The 13,305-nt window shown below is 39.1% G+C and overlaps 1 long non-coding RNA gene across 1 annotated transcript; it reads left to right on the top strand.

The window, feature by feature from the left end:
* Positions 1 to 694: 694 nt before the first annotated feature.
* Positions 695 to 6,074, top strand: LOC115510337. The gene is made up of 3 exons (XR_003967682.1): positions 695 to 1,058; positions 4,908 to 5,005; positions 6,035 to 6,074. It is a non-coding gene; the product is annotated as an uncharacterized LOC115510337 (long non-coding RNA).
* Positions 6,075 to 13,305: the final 7,231 nt, after the last annotated feature.

The raw sequence follows: 13,305 nt of genomic DNA, 5'->3' as shown, positions 1-13,305 counted from the left end.
GATATGACCGTAATTTTAAATCTGCTGTTTTATATTTCCTGCGCTTTTTGAACTTGAGAAATTGTTTCCTGCACATTGAACATGATGCCATCTCCTTTCTGGAAAATGTTGATTGTCTGTCAATACTGAAATCTCATTAACAGACACTTTCCTGATACTGAGAGCTGAAAAGGCAGAATAATGTGTATGATCCATATCCACATGACTTCTCGGAAATCCCATTAAGATAAAGAGCTGAGAATTATGGAGCTGGCCTGGTTCCCACTGTTGTCTCACTGAACTGTAGGGATGGGTGTGGATAGTAAGAGGAGAAAAAGGTAGACACAGGTCTGCTGAGGACTTGTGAGAAAATACCACAGGCTAATTTATCATCATTGTCTTCAGAAGTGACATAAGTGCTCATTGGGGACAACTTTGAAAGCCACTTCATAGAGAAAATATGAGATGGATTTTTCCAATTGTCATTCTGCTGTAAATTCACCATATTCTTTTCAACAATTCCTACCTCTTTTATTTTTAAAGTTTTTTTAATGTTTTTTGAGGAGAAGGAGAGGCAGAGAGAGAGGGAGTCAGAGAATCCCAAGCAGGCTCCACAGTCAGTGTGGAGCCCCAATGCAGGGCTTGATGTCAAACCCTGGGGTCATGACTTGAGCCAAATCAAGAGTCATACATTTAACCAACTGAGCCACCCAGGTGCCCCAACAATTCTTACCTTTTTTGTGATGTTTCTCTCAAATAAAGAGTAAGAATAGGATTCTTAACTACATATATATTTAACTTTCAAGAGATAGTCCTTCTGTCAGTAAAGCATGGCTCAGGAAAAAGAAAGAGAGAGCTGTAAGGTTTCATTATAATATTATCTCGTTCTAGGTCAGGAAGAAAGTCAGCCATAAAAAAACCCCTGTGATTTGTCTTTTTGCTCAAGGGACTGAACACCTTGGACACCTGAGAAATTGCTTTTACTTACTATGATGAGCTGACTGGTAGATTTCACTCAGGTGCTGCAAAGAAGTTGAAAATGGCCTTTGTTTTCCTGATTATGAGGCTGTTGGCACGAGGTAAGTTTCCAATAACCCAGAGAACCTTGGGAGCATCTGTTATTTATTGTTGAGGAGAGAGCTGAGATAGTAAAGGTCTCCTTCAACAGATTGAAAGAATCTCTGAGCTTGAGAACTGCTAGAAGGGTTCATTAAAAAACAAGAGCCATTACTCAGGACACAATACCATTAGAACTACCCTGCCTCAGTTATCAGGGTTAATGGGGGTGCTGAGGTTCAGGGTTAGAATATATGTCTTTTATCTATCTTCCTGTACAGAACAAAACATTTCTTCTGTTGGGATTTCTAAAAGCTGAGTGCCCTGGCTTGATGGTTGTTTAGATATTTTATCTGTTTCCATCTTAAGAAGAGGCCCTCCAGATTTGTGGCACAAAGCTTTTAAAAAGTAGTTTAAAAGGGCACTAGAGAGGAATCAATAATTCTACTCTTGTGGCATCAGAAGCTACAGTTGGGCACTATGATATTCTCATAGTTTCTGAATTCCCTCATTGATAGTATTTGATTATATTGGAAAATTTCAGTTGATAAGGTCTAAAACAGAATCCTCTAACCCAGATTTTTCTATTAATGTTGAGGGTCAAAATCACAACACACACACACACACACACACACACACACACACACACACACACACGCACACATAATTTTGCCCCTCCTAACAAGTTTGTAGAAAAGAAAATAACAACAACCAACATTTTATTGAGTGTTTCTGGGATTGCTCTCAGTAAAACTAATTGCAATGACTTCTAATATCTCAAGTTCTGTAGATTATGTATTAAGTTACTTTTAGGGGCGCCTGGGTGGCTCAGTTGGTTGAGCATCCGACTTTGGCTCAGGTCATGATCTTGTTGTTCATGAGTTAGAGCCCTGCATTGGGCTCTGTGCTGACAGCTCAGAGCCTGGAGCCTGCTTCAAATTCTGTGTGTCTCTCTCTCTCTGCTCCTCCCCCGCTCATGCTCTGTCTCTCTCTCTCCTTCAAAAATAAAAAAAAATTAAAAAAAATTTTTTAAAGTTACTTTTAATTCTCAGTTAACTATAAATTATAGCTAATCTTGCATGTATATAAGGTAAAGTACAATTTCATATATTTGTATATATACAAAATATTGTGTATATATATAATTTTATATATATATATATATATATAGTATATGTGTGTATATATTTGCATATATAAAAGTTATACATCTTATTTGTACCTTATTGCATCCTTTCCTGGGCATTCTGATGAACTGAGGTCCGGTCAGTAAAGAGCTGTGTTTTGATTCTAACAAAAGATACTCTGTGTATAAAGAACTTAACTAAGATAAAGAGTTATGTTCTCTTGTGTGAAGGAAATCGGGAGGCAGGTGGTTTGGAGTTGGTATGGTGGCTGTGTGGGCCTCAGGACCCAGGCTCCTGGTGTCTTTCCACCCTGCTACCTTTAGCTCTGGTCTTCAACCTTGGGTCACCTCATTGTCTCAAGATGACTGCTGGAGCATTCTAAGCAGAAAGAGGAGAAAAGGCGGGAACGGCAAATAGTGGACCCAGCAGCTGAGTTATCCTCCATAGAGGAGTATTTAAAAGGGAGGGCCATGGGGAATGTGAAAGTCAGTAGGTTTTTCTTTTAACACATAAAGCACATACCAGTTGGGCAGCATAGTGTATTGATATGAAATTTAACCATTGTTTCTGTTTCCTAGGACCTGACCATGTAAATCTTGATAAGAAAGACACAAACACTTGAAAGTTCCCTGTGGCACCTATATTTAACATTTATTTAAAAAATACTTCTTGATGATATACTAATACTGGAATTACACAGTGGAGGATGTTGCTGAACCACTCTACACAAAAATTGTGTAGTACCTCTGGTTTTGCACGACTGACAAAAGGAGGTCTCATTTATTTTGTCCATCCTCCTTCACACTTGGACCCAGTATTTCTAGAGAAATGACCACCACAAAGAAATTGCCTTTCATAAGTAATAATGTTTTCCAATTTTGCCTAGCCTAAGACTTGTAAAACTTTTGATAAAGTTTATAATAATATATTAAAATAATATAATATTAGGCATGCTAGTATAGCACATGATATATATAAAACGTATCAGGTAGCCAATATAATATTATGTTAAGCAAATATATTTACAGTGAAAAGCAAAGATACTATACTATTGTAGCTTATAAAAACAGGTAAATGCAGGACTTCCATTAGAGTTTGAAAAGCAGAGAATTAATTCTCACATAACTTAACCTATGTTGGCCTGAAACCTCACACTGAACTGTTCATTTCCACTGGCCCCAAAGCAGGTAAAAGAAACGCCATTCCTGCCAAGCTATTCCCTCACTGGTAATAATAAGTTAGTTAAACGTTCTTTGTTTCTATGCTATCCTTTGTGGATGGGCGACTACCTTGCCACAAGGGATATTGTGACAGTAGTGAGTTGAATATCATATTGAGTCGAAGTACCAAACATAAAAAAGCTTTTTATAACTCTTTTTAAAAAATGGACCATCATTATTTTTTTTAAAATATCTATTACCCTTACCACTATCAACAAAACCAAGGAGGAAGGATGAAAATTCATTCAGTCTGCTCCTTCCTCCAAGTCCATTTGCTTTTAATAAATTTGCACGGTTCCCACACACATTTCTCATAAAAATATTCTCTTATTTTAGCAATTTCCAAGACATTTTGGCCCCAACAATTTTCCAGTTTTCAAATATACTAACAGGAGTTTTTCATTTGACATGTACATGAATATGTGACTCGGCCTTTGGTGATTGGGAATGATTTATAAGAAGCGTGCTTAATTAATATTCATCTGTAACATCCTAGGAGTCATAGAGTTGAATATGTGCAGCAAGATGGCATGCATCTCTGTCTCCCCCTTTAAGGTGCCTACACATGAGATTATGCCAGGATGCATGTCCAAGAGCAGCAATTGCCTCTCAACATCAGCTTTTAGGTAGAGTTTTCTTTCCTAGCTAGTTTCCAATGATCTCCTTGAAGAAATTACATCTTGTTTTCAATATCCAGGGCTTTTCCTCTTAGAATGAGACTACAGCTTAAGCAAAACTGCACTGATGAAGGTCATTTCAGTTCTGATTCTTAATCTCTAAAATCAAAGAGTGTGAGAAGCACCTGGGTGGTGCAGTTGGTTAAGCCGCCAACTCTTGATCTCAGCTCAGGTCATGATCTCACAGTTTGTGAGATAAAGCCCCACATACAGCTCTGTGCTGATGGTGGGGAATCTGCTTGGGATTCTGTCTCTCCCTCTCTCTGTGTCCCTCCCCCACTTGTCTGCTTTCTCTCTCTCTCTGTCTCTCTCTGTCTTTCAAAAAGTAAAAATAAACATTAAAAAAATTAAAAAATAAAATAAAATCAGAGACCATGACATCTCATTATTAGCCAGTTGGCTCTCCCTCACGGGCCGCACATGCAGCTGTGTTTTAAGAACATTTTAAGAACAGTGCTCTCTGGAGATTGCCGGCTTACCTTTTCTCCACACTGCTTACCGAAAACATAATTTCTAACACATACTATCTATCTTGTTTCATCATTAACCTTGGGAATATCTTTATAGCTACATAGGAAAAATTGTGGCATAAGGTTAGTTTTTGGTTAATCAAAAGAACAAGTTCTAGATTCTAGTGGTTATATACATAGTACGACATATTCTACCTTATAGAATATTATTAAGTGAGTGGGGAAAGATGAGATATTTAGTAAGTGACAGTGAGACTATTGGGTAGTTATTTGAAAAATAAATTCATATATATATGTATGTATATATCAGTGAGATTGGGATGCAGTAAGTGACCAAAAACAACAAAGGTATAATTTGTGACCACATTATGTTCCCAGTATGTGCGGCCTGGGACTCTTCACTACCTTCAGTCCATGAGCCAGGTTGACCAGGCAACCACCGTTAGAACATAGCTGGCTGCTGTGACGAGGAAGAGGTAAGAAGGGTCTTACTGGTGATTCAGTGTTCCAAACCCAGATTGAAAATCATCACTTCCATGAACAATTCATTGACTGGAACCAATTGCATGGCCCAGAACTAGCAGGGCCTCATCCACAATGGAATCAAAACATGCACTATCACCATGTGCCATGAAGGCAGGAACTGGATATATTTGTTAAATCAGATATTTGGCCCACTGTGCCTCCTTCAAGTAAAATGAACTCATTTCCTCCCCATTAAAAAGGAACAGAAAATATCACTTAATAATGGCATTCAGCTCAGAGTCCAGGCTCTCCACCCTGTGATAGGTGGGAGTTCTGACATCAGAGTTGAGGTGTAGGAATCTGCATTGGGTTGGAATGTGGCTTCTCTTTATCTGGAGACTTATGACCTAAAAAAAAAAAAAATGTTTCCTAACTTCTATAGAAGAATTCTTCAATTGTGGACCAACATGATCAAATATTTGAAATGTAAATTCTCAGACCCCACCCCAGACCTGCTAAATCAGAAATGCTAGAGGTGAGCCTAGTTGCTTATGCTTAATCCCCAGGTGATCCTGATAAAAGGTTGCTAAGCACTGTCCTATATGGTGCACAGCTATAAAACAGGAATAGAATAACCACAATAAAGGTGAAAGAATGGGAGACTTCAGTGGGCATTTGTCTATGGCAATTCTGAAGTCCTCTCTTGCTTTTTAATAAAACACATTTTGGTTCTTAAGATTCACAATTAAAACATACATATAATTTCAATTGTTTGGACAATTTTAGAAGTCAAAATGTATATTTATGTCCACCAAATGCAACTGAACATTTTAAACAAAATTATGTGGGTAAAAGTCTTGCATTATGTTCTGATTACAATTTGTAAAAGGGCAGAAACACATGTAGATGTTTTGAAAAGTGTGCTGAGGGTCTTCAGGGATGTGACCTTGTTAGTGAGTACAAAGTAATTATATGTTAACCACGTTTTAAATTGATCATTAGAAAATGATGTGTCTTTTGTTTTGTTTTGAGACAGAGAGAAAGTGCGTGCGCGCAAACACAAGTGGAGAAGGAGCAGAGAAAGAGGGAGAGGAAGACAATCCCAAGCAGGCTGTATGCTGTCAGTGTGGACCCCTACATGGGGGGCTCGAACCAACAAACAGAGAGATCATGACCTGAGCCAAAAGCCAAGAGTGGGACGCTTAACCGACTGAGCCACCCAGGCACCACCATCAGGAAATGATGTTTTAAGTAAGCATTTTATATCCTGACATGTAGTTTAGACTTTCACGTAGATGTTCTACTTTATTTTGTCTCTGTTTTTAGGACATTGGTTGAGGATTGAATGTTGGCATTTAATGTATTATAATTTTCCCCATTTATATAATGAAGTAGGTTTCCAATTTTTATTTTCATGTAGAATTTCTGATTTTCAAGAATGGATACCTAAATAGTTAAAGGGAAGTATTTCTTTACTTTCTTCCCCTGCACTGTTCTGTCTCTCTTTTGACCTCACTTGGAATATGTTGGTTTTAAAATGTGACTACCAGTTCTTAGACACACAATTCATTAAGAGTTGGGGTTTCTGTCTTCTTCCCTTTGATCTGGGTGGACTTGAGACTGCTTTGACCAAAAGACGACTTCTGATGCCGGCTGATAAAAAGCCATGTAGCTTATGCATTGTTTGCTAGAACATTCACTCTTGGAGTGCTAAGCCATTGTCATGTAAGAAGTTCAAGCACCCTAGGCTATCATCATGTTGAGGAAGTTCTAGCAACCTGAAGAAGCTTAATGTAGTAGATGTTCTAGATGACAGTGTCAGCTGATCCTAGCCTTTGAAACATCCCAGCCACAGTGCTAGATATGTGAGTGATTGCCTTTTGATGATTCTAGCCTCTATCCATTCATGTCATACCATCTGAAGCCCCACATCACAGAACAGAGTAAAGCCATCCTTGCTTGCTTTGTCCAAATTCCTTACACTCAGAATACATGAGCATAACAAAATGGATCTTGCTTTATGTCATAATTTGGAATAGTTTGTCATACAGCATTGGCTATTTGGAACAGTATATCTTGGGTATATTAGCCACATGTTTTTATTCTTTTCCCCAAGCTGTCTTGTTCCTTTAAAAGGATTTATTGAGCATCATATTCTTGTTTGGGTCTTGCTTTGAAATGGCTTCACTTACTCAGTTGTGTTAACAAGGAGTGTGAGAACTGTGTCCTAGATTTGATCCTTGCACAAAACCAAATTTGAAATGGCCTTTATCACTCATACATCTTTTAAATTTTATATTTTATTGACAGGGTTTGGGAACCACTAGCCTCTTCAAGCTTTTCAAATCCCAACATCTCTGAGCTCTTTCTTTGAAGAATCTTTTGTGTTTCTCCATTGGAGAACCCGGCCAAGACTTTGTGAGCTGATTTATTTTTCTTGTAATAATTCACCCAATGAAGTCAATAGCAGCCAACTCATGACGCATATTTTGCTTCCCAATTCCTTCCCTTAATGGTACATGTTCATTAAGTACATAGTCTATCTCCAAGTTATTGCAAATGACATGAATAATAATGGTTTTGCCACTGCATGACATGCATTTTTACCTTTTTTTTCCCCTCAACAGTTATCCTTTTTTTTTTTTTTTTTCAATGTTTATTTATTTTTGGGACAGAGAGAGACAGAGCATGAACGGGGGAGGGGCAGAGAGAGAGGGAGACACAGAATCGGAAACAGGCTCCAGGCTCTGAGCCATCAGCCCAGAGCCCGATGCGGGGCTCGAACTCACGGACCGCGAGATCGTGACCTGGCTGAAGTCGGACGCTTAACCGACTGCGCCACCCAGGCGCCCCGACAGTTATCCTATCACATATCCCCTAACCAAATACTTAACATTTTTCCTTTTTTTGTTACTCCTTTTCTAATACTATGTTTTAAGTTTGTCAGAGTGTGTTGGATTCTACTGCAACAATAAAAATTCAAAATTTCAGGGTCTTAAAACAACAGAAGTTCATTCTTGCTCACACTACATAGCCATTTTGGTCTGGCTAGAGGTTATGTTCTATGATACTCACATTTGGAAACTCAGTCTGATGAAACAGCCACTATTTGGAATATTAGTAGTTATTGTGGCAGAGGAAAAAGTAGCCCCAGATGGTCTCAGTTGGCAATTAAATTCTCAGTTGACAAACTATACTTCCACCTGTGATTCCCTGGCCAGAATAGATCTTATGGCCCAACTGTACCACAAGCAATTCAGGACATGCAATCCCAAGATGGGCTTAGGAGACAAAGAGGCCTATTTGCCAAGGAGTAGTAATGACAGCTTCAGTGCACAAAGATCAGTTCCAGATGGAAGAAAATACAGGAAAATGCTTTTATGAACCTTAGAGAGCTTTCTAAATAAGACAAAGGAGCCCACAACTAATGAAAAATTTGATTACATTATAAAATTTAAATTTTTGTGCAATAAAAGATTCATAATTAAAGAAAAAAAACACAGACTCCAGCTTTTTGAAAATACTGTGCATTAGGTTTACTAAAAAGTCTTTCACAAAACACCTACAGATGTGAAAAAAATATTGAAAGCATATTTTACAATGTGTTGCTGAAATGGCAAAAAGGTAACGTATATTCTCAAGATGCCAAATAAGTAAATGAATAAACATATCAAAAAAACACAAAATAAAAAACTTAAAGCTAAGCAAAAGCCCAACAGACTGGTAAATGACACTGAACCTGAGGGTTGTCCAAAGGACATCTGTGAAACCCTGTCCACTGAGAGTCTGCGTGTGTGGGGTGAGGAGACAAAGCCATGGAGATTCCTGTATGAAGAAAGGAACTAAACAGGCCACCCCCTCAGTGAAGATAGTGGTGATGGGCATGAGCATGGGCGACATCCCTTCCTGCAAGGAGAAACCCAGAGGAAAATGATCTGTTTACACATCCTAGACCTGGGAAATTAGGAAAAACAAAACTGAAATTAATAATTCATGACTATCAGTTAGTAGTCAAGTGAGTTGTCACCCACATTCGTACTGAGTGATCTAAAACATGTCAATACAATTATCCTGCTGAAGATAATTTATAGCCATTTTAAATATAACACATATTTCTAAATGCATTAAAATGTTCATAAAATAGTAAGGAATAAACTGACTAAAAATTGGGTGAGAGCAAGAGCCCAGAGAAGAAAGCATAGAGACTTGTCCCCCAAGGGTATGTGTTGATCCCAGTATTGGATCTCTATTTTAAGGGCCTCGTGGACATTGGGAAACAGAGGACAAACCATACCACTTTAAATGTGGATGGGGTAGTGGAGAAATGCAAGTAAACTCTTCACACCCCTCATCTCCATTTTCAGAACACCCGTAGGTGACTACTTACAAAGTCAGCCCTACTGCACAGCATGAAAGAGGGAACCTTTCCAGAAGTTTGTAATGATTGCATACCCTTTCATCCCAGCTTAAAGCCAGGACCTCAAAGGGCAACACATTTAGTGGATGAACCAGAAAAAAAAATCCACCTAGCTCAAGGCAACTTGCCTGTCTAGGACTTGGCTCTAATTAGAACAAGGTGGGAAAAATAAAGACGGATAATAAGAGAAGGAGGAGAAGGAGGAAGAAGAGGAGGAAGAGAAAGAGGAGAGGGAGAATGGGAAGGAGAGGAAGGGGGGAGGGGAGGAGGAGGAGAATGGAGACAATGACAAAGGAAACTAAGTAAAAGGTGACACAGAGAAAGAGAAGAGAGGAAGGGTGTGGAGAGAGAGTAAAGAAGAAAAAGAAAAGGAATGGAGAATATCTAACCACATGCTATCACACAGCTTTGAGGCTGACATTAGCATTTTTCCTGTGTGAAAAAAGTCAAGAGCTTAGTAAAAATGTACCTCTATATGTATACTTACAAAGGATCTGTCTCCAAATTTTATAAAGAAATTCTGTCACTCGGTCACAATAACAAATCTAATATAAAAAATTGCCAAAGACACAAGCAAGCATTTCATAAAGTGGGAAAATAAAAGGTCAATAAATGAGCTCATAAAATATTATCAAACTCATTAGTAAGCAGGAGAATGCAAAGTACCACCACCATGAAATAGTTTTTACCCTTGTGAGAAGTACTCTCTCCAGCTGCCCTGATAGGTTGGCGTCTTGCTGGCATTGGTGCCTAGGACACTGTAAACACAGCCCCTCCTAGTGCCTAGAGAAAGGGGAGAGACTGAGATTCCACCAACCCTACACCTCATTGAAGATGAAAAGCCTCTAAAAGGGATAAAAACAGGAAATAAGGTATTTTCCAAGCAATAGTGTAAATGACACCTTAAGGCAGATGAGAGTGAAGACCAAGGTAAGGATATGGAGTTCTCTACCAGTTCAGGCTCGAACTGTCCTTGAGATGAAGACAGAACAGTTCCCCATGGGTTGGAAAGTATCTAAGTGTTGTGGAGATGGCGAGGCATTATTCTGCTGAACATTTTATTGGGGCATTAGGAAGGGCTGTAAGTGAATTAAGATTTCATTGAGTCTAGTATAGTATAAGAAAAAAAATCTCTATTCTTTGGCCACTGTGAAGGAGAGTGCTCAAATCCAGCAGGTGCCATCAAGCTGCAATTTACAGTTCTGATCCCAGACTGGGGGCTGAGGAGGGAGGTGTCATGTGGGCAAGTGCAGCCTGTAGAAGCTTGAACAAGGCTTGAACTTGTTTGGTCACCTTCCACTCTCAGCATCTCACTTCACAGAGGCCTAGAGAGGAGTGAGTGTCTCCAAAAGAATGTGAGGTATTTAAACAATGCAATTATCACAAATTAAGAAAAGCTTTCTAAGCTCCAACTGCTTCTTTCCCCCAAGAGATTAATTAAGCAACATGAGGACTATATTTTAATTTATTCATGAAGATGGTTCTCCAAAATGAGCTGTTGGCCTGCCATTTTGCAGGATGAGAGTAGATTTTTTTTCAACCCTAAAAAAAAATCTTCCTTTACTCTCCATCTTGCCAAAGTGGTGGTTATCAAACAATATTATTCCTAAGAATCACTTGGAAGGCTTGTTAAGGAACAATAGCTATAGAATTTCTGATTCAGCAGGACTGGAATGGGGCCTGAGAATTTGCATTTCTTTTTTTATGTTTGTGTATTTATTTATTGAGAGACAGGGAGAGAGAGAGTGCAAGCAGGGGAGGGGCAGAGAGAGAGAGAGGGAGAGAGAGAATGCCAAGCAGGCTCCATACTGTCAGCACAGAGCCAAATGTGGGACTCCATCCCACCAACCATGAGATCATGACCTGAGCCAAAACGGAGAGTCGGAAGCTGACTGAGCTGACTGAGCCATGCAGGCACCCTGAGAATTTGCATTTCTAACAAGTTCCCAGGGGGAGGCTAACACTGTTGGTCCTGCTGGTTCAGGGCTACACTTTGAGAAGGACCGGGTCTTCTCTTCCTTAGTTTCACCAGAACTTGGCCTGCTTAAGGTTCACTCTAGAATATTAAGTTGCCTATGCGCCAAAATTACATTAGTTGCAAGGTGCTTACAGTTTTACTCTTTAATTTATTTATTGTTTAATTTACATCCAAGTTAGCATATGGTGCAACAATGATTTCAGGAGTATATTCCTTAATACCCCTTACCCATTTAGACCATCCTCCCTCCCACAACCCCTCCAGCAACCCTCTGTTTGTTCTCTATGTTTTTTTCAATATATGAAGTTTATTGTCAAATTGGTTTCCATACAACACCCAGTGCTCATCCCAAAAGGTGCCTTCCTCAATACCCATCACCACCCTCCCCTCCCTCCCACCCCCCCATCAACCCTCAGTTTGTTCTCAGTTTTTAAGAGTCTCTTATGCTTTGGCTCTCTCTCACTCTAACCTCCTTTTTTTTTTCCTTCCCCTCCCCTGTGGGTTTCTGTTAAGTTTTTCAGGATCCACATAAGAGTGAAAACATATGGTATCTGTCTTTCTCTGTATGGCTTATTTCACTTAGCATAACACCCTCCAGTTCCATCCACGTTGCTACAAAAGGCCATATTTCATTCTTTCTCATTGCCACGTAGTACTCCATTGTGTACATAAACCACAATTTCTTTATCCATTCGTCAGTTGATGGACATTTAGGCTCTTTCCATAATTTGGCTATTGTTGAGAGTGCTGCTATAAACATTGGGGTACAAGTGCCCCTATGCATCAGTACTCCTGTATCCCTAGGGTAAATTCCTAGCAGTGCTATTGCTGGGTCATAGGGTAGGTCTATTTTTAATTTTTTGAGGAACCTCCACACTGTTTTCCAGAGTGGCTGCACCAATTTGCATTCCCACCAACAGTGCAAGAGGGTTCCCGTTTCTCCACATCCTCTCCAGCATCTATAGTCTCCTGATTTGTTCATTTTGGCCACTCTGACTGGTGTGAGGTGATATCTGAGTGTGGTTTTGATTTGTATTTCCCTGATGAGGAGCGACATTGAGCATCTTTTCATGTGCCTGTTGGCCATCCAGATGTCTTCTTTAGAGAAGTGTCTATTCATGTTTTCTGCCTATTTCTTCACTGGATTATTTGTTTTTCGGGTGTGGAGTTTGGTGAGCTCTTTATAGATTCTGGATACTAGCCCTTTGTCCGATATGTCATTTGCAAATATCTTTTCCCATTCCGTTGGTTGCCTTTTAGTTTTGTTGGTTGTTTCCTTTGCTGTGCAGAAGCTTTTTATCTTCATAAGGTGTTCTCTATGTTTAAGAGTGTTTTATGTTTTGTTCCCCTCCCTGTTTTTGTATTATTTTTGCTTCCTTTCCCTTATGTTCATCTGTTTTGTATCTTAAATTCCTCATGTGAGTGAAGTCATATGATATTTGTCTTTCTCTGACTAATTTCGCTTAGCATAGTACCCTCTAGTTCGATCCGCATAGTTGTAAATGGCAAGATGCAATCTTTTTGATTGCTGAGTATACTCCATTGTGTATATATATATATATATATATATATATATATATATATGTATATACACAACATCTTTATCCATTCATCCATCAATGGACATTTGGGCTTTTTCCATCCTTTGGTTATTGTTGATAGTGCTGCTATAAACATCGGGGTGCATGTGCCCTTTCAAAACAGCACACTTGTATCCCTTTGATAAATACCTGGTGGTGTAATTGTTGGGTCATAGGGTAGTTCTATTTTTAATTTTTTGAGGAACCTCCATACTGTTTTCCAGAAGGCTGCACCAATTTGCATTCCCACAAGCAGTGCAAAAGAGATCCTCTTTCTCCACATCCTCACCAACATCTGTTGTTGCCTGAGTTGTTCATTTTAGCCATCCTGGAAGC

This window comes from Lynx canadensis, chromosome A3 (assembly GCF_007474595.2).
Source record: "Lynx canadensis isolate LIC74 chromosome A3, mLynCan4.pri.v2, whole genome shotgun sequence".
Classification (NCBI taxonomy): Eukaryota; Metazoa; Chordata; class Mammalia; order Carnivora; family Felidae; genus Lynx; species Lynx canadensis.
This window is presented reverse-complemented; position numbering and strand designations above follow the sequence as displayed.